This window comes from Montipora capricornis, chromosome 12, assembly GCF_036669925.1.
Source record: "Montipora capricornis isolate CH-2021 chromosome 12, ASM3666992v2, whole genome shotgun sequence".
In the NCBI taxonomy this organism is placed as follows: Eukaryota; Metazoa; Cnidaria; class Anthozoa; order Scleractinia; family Acroporidae; genus Montipora; species Montipora capricornis.
Genome location: NC_090894.1, coordinates 33,295,466 through 33,299,937, shown reverse-complemented (window position 1 = coordinate 33,299,937; position 4,472 = coordinate 33,295,466).

The following is a 4,472-nucleotide window of genomic DNA, read 5'->3' as shown; positions in this document are numbered from 1 at the left end:
AAACTTTAAAGGCACATATGACAGCATCGCAACTGCAAAGACACAGGTAAGTCAAAGCAGTTCTGTCATGATTTTTTTCTCCAAATAAAGTGTTTTATCACCTTTAAAGACGTCAATTGTTGTTGTTTTGAGCATTACAGGGAGTTTAATTGTAATTGATATTATAGATAGTCCACTTCGATCCTTTTACGCTTCTTACCTGTTCCCAACTAGAGCGTAGACAATTCACGACAAGTCTGGTATACTTAACAACAACTGGGCGGTCTTTTTTAGCAAAGTTAGGAAATGGAAAAAAGTTGGATATTCTTTTGGTCACATTAATTATGAGGTGGCCCTAAGGCAGCCAGCCCTTCATTCTATTAAATACTGATGAGGTTAATTTATTGAGACTATTTTTGTCCTTACCTCAAAACACTGTTTTCCTCTTGTTACCGTCAAAATCAAAAGTTGTCACAAAATTGAAAATTATACTAGGGACAGTTGATCAGTGCTGGGACAGTCAAGCAGTGTTAGGGACAGTTGATTGGTGCTAGGTTCAGTCCTGCAGTGTTTAGGGACAGTTGATCGGTGCTAAGGACAGTTAAGCAGTGTTAGGGATAGTTAAACAGTGACAGGGACACTTGATCAGTGTGAGGGACAGCTTGACACAAGCCCAACTGCTTACAGGTGTGCCTCTTTGAACTCTTAAACACAAAGACGCTCTTATGTTTCGCTGTTTCAAACATCATAATCAGTCAGTGAATATGTAATTACGATGAAACGTCACAAATCAGTCTGTACATATAACTGTCTGTACATTGCTTCTTTGTAAATTTAAATTGTGACGGTAAACAAATTTAAACTAATCAATCATAAAAGCAAAAATAAAATGAACTCTAATGGTAAAAACAACTCTAAAATGTAATGCATGTCAGGTTACCATCACTTTAACTTGTTTTTACCGTAAGAGTTAGTTTTATTTTCGTTAGTTTAAATTTGTTTACTCACAAATTAAATTTATAAAAAAGCATATGAATTGTAAGACAATTATATATACAGATTGATTTGTAGTAATTAATAATTACATATTATCTTGGTAATGATGATATTTGAAACAACGAAAAGTTAAGAGCGCGTTTGTGTTTTTAAGAGGCTGTCTCACTAAAAACCACCTACTCAATTTTGCATCAAAAATAATTTTGCCAGAAACTCTGTCAACTGAAACACTTTACTAAGATTGGAATGAAAACAGACTTGCTTTTATTCGAGATTATATTCTGGCTGCCCGTTAGGAGCGATTCAAATGTTCCGCCTCACCAGGGCTCGTGGCGACATCTCCACAACAAAAAATTCCCATTTTTCATGGCCCTGAAAATTATTTGTTTCGTGTCGTCTAGCGATGGATCCAAAGTCAATTTACTCGTAAACCCTTGAAGTTTTCCAATAATTATTCTAACATATATAATATAATATAATCTCTTACGTCTTGTGGCAAGACGAAATCAAGCATAATGCTCAACACCATTAATCACCATCGAACAGTGCCTGAAAATGACCTCAATTTAGACGATAATTTTTAAAACTTTGGACCTAGTTGAAAACTCTATTCTACATAACTGATAAGTACGATCATTTATCGAGACAAAAATACAAAAACTCCTGTACTATTTCAGTATTTCAAAAGATATGGCCGTTTCTATCAGCACGTGTAAGAGCATTTGCGGCTTTCACAACTATGTCTAAGCCGACCTATCTAGAATCTATTTCTTATCACAAGTCCAGCTTACCTGCTTCTTAAGTCGAGTTTATTTCCAAGTTTAACTGTTTCCTAAGCTTTCCACTGTTGAATTCAATGACAGTTCAAGTCAATCGATTGTAATTAATGCCTTCGAAAATTGAGCAAGGCTTTTGTTAGCACGACAGTTCGAGGCGATGAAAAGCCGAGTCCACAGCCCATTTTGTGATAACTACCCCATCGAAACACCGGTTTAGAGTGGGTGTTAATAAACAATCCACCTCTGGTATTTAGGGGAAAAGTCGAGGTTTGAAGGCTGAAAAATTTGAAGAAATCTAGCCAATATCAGTGTGTTGCTGGTTCGTCGACGGTCCGCACTAACAACCCTGTGAACTAGGGAAGACAGTTTAGCAGACAGAAAAATGTAAGCCAAGCCATATTTGAGGTCAGGAGGGCTTCTGTTTGTAGCCAGTATGACACACTGATAAGGCTTTCCAAGTGAAGAACGATATAAATAACCAGTTAATGGTTTGTTACCTTGGACATCTTAATATGGGATCCATTCAAGAGTATGAGCTGATCTTCAACAGGTCGGGGTTGCCACGTGATCTTTCCTATGACCAGATTGAGCAACTGTGGATATGTAAGAAACACCGAAATGACATGGGGATAAACTGGCGTCCACGTCGAACTTGCCAGTACCTGCTGGATTCTTGCCCGAAAAATCAACTCAAGACCAGAAATGCAGTTAACCCAGTCAGGTCCAGAGAAATCAACATCATCTATGGAAAGCATGTCCCAACTGGATCCCATAAGTATCAACTATCGTAAATATTGCATTAAATCAACTGACTGCATTCCGAGTTACAGAGCAGTCACTCAACAGTGTCCGCAAAGAGTTTTTGGGGCTTTAATGTCAGGGATTTATTATGAACTTCTCATGTGAAGTAACGTGTGAATTAACATTTTTCTTCGTGTCTTTTAAGACCAGAAATTGAAATGATGGTTTGGGAAGAAACATTTCTTAAATTGAAAAATAGCGAAGGCGAAAAAACGAAAATAAAGCATCAAATTAAATAGCGTTTAGCACGCAACATTTCAGTTTTGGCGTGTGTTGGTTTCTCGCGTCTTAATTAAATTAAAAAATTTGGTTTATCAACGGAGTTGATAATGTAAATTGACCACCGTACAGAGATTCTAAAAGCTGACGTTTCGAGCGTTAGCCCTTCGTCAGAGCGAATCGAAGGATTATGGGTTACGTGTAGTTTTTATAGTAGAGTAGGAGCTACGCTATTGGTGGTAACATGGCAACGTGAAAAGTAGGAATATATTAGTTAAATGAAAAGCGTTCGTTAATACCGTGAGGATTAAGGGTGCCGATTTTAAAGATGAATTTTTGTTCCAGATTCTTGCGGCTTTCCGTCGTACCTAGATGTAGGGAAAGGCCGCAGATAGCCATGTGTTTTTTGGAGTGGTTAGGCAGATTAAAATGGCGAGCGACTGGCTTAGATGCATCCTTGTCATTCTTCTCAACATCGCGAAGGTGTTCGCGGAATCGGTCACCTAGTCGTCTACTTGTCTCACCAATGTATAATTTACCGCATAACGTACAGGTTATGCAATAAATGACATTTGCGGAGGTACATGTGAAACGATCGGTGATCTTAACAGATCGCTTAGGTCCCGATATCTTGCTAGTGTTAACAATGAAAAGACAAGTTTTGCATCGTGAGCGCGCGCATTTGAAAGTGCCGGGTTGCTCGTTGGTTTTGAGCGCGCTTCTAACTAAAAAGTTGCCTACGTTCTTGTCGCGTTTGAATGAAATAAGTGGAGGTTGCGAAAAGATTCTACCAGTCTCGGGATCATTTTGGAGTAATTTAAAATTACTAAGAATGATGCTTTTGACTGCGTGATTATGAGGATGGAAAGTGAGGGTGAATGGAATTCTGTCATTCTTATCTTTCTGTGACGTTTGTAGTGACGACTGTCGATCAAATTGTTGGGCGCGATGATGGCCCGCTTTGACCACAGAGACAGGATAGCCACGTTTTTCGAAGAACTGGCACATCTCCTCTGATTTGCTGGAAAAATCGGAGTCATCACTACATAGACGTCGAAGTCTAAGAAATTGAGAATAAGGAATGGAGTTCTTGACATGTGATGGATGTGACGATGAATACAACAAATAACTGTGTGAATCAGTAGGTTTGTAGTGCACACTAGTACATAGCACGTTGCCTCTAATAGAAACTTTGATATCTAGGAAAGCCAATGAAGTTTCCGAAATTTCCCAGGTATATTTAAGAGCCGGATGAAAAGAGTTGACGGAGGTTATAAATTGATCGAGTTCTTCTCTGCTGGATGAAATAGCGCCGATGCAGTCGTCGATGTAGCGGCCGTAGAGTTCAGGTTTGGGGCCGTTGTACTGATTAAAAAATTGGTGTTCAACATATCCTACAAAAAGATTGGCATAGCTAGGTCCCATTCTTGTGCCCATCGCTACACCATTAATTTGTTTGTAATACTTGCCGGCGAATGAAAAACAGTTAAGCGTTAAAACTAGTTCGGCAAGGCGGAGGAGCGTTTCCGAGCTAGGTTCTTTGACAGTGCGTTGATCGAAAAAGTGTTTAAGTGCTGGAAGACCTTCGCTGTTAGGAATGACTGTGTATAGAGATGTAATATCCATGGTGAAAATAAGTTTGTCTTGGCCGGAGAAATTGAAATCGCGGAAAATTTGTAGTGCGTGTGTACTGTCTTT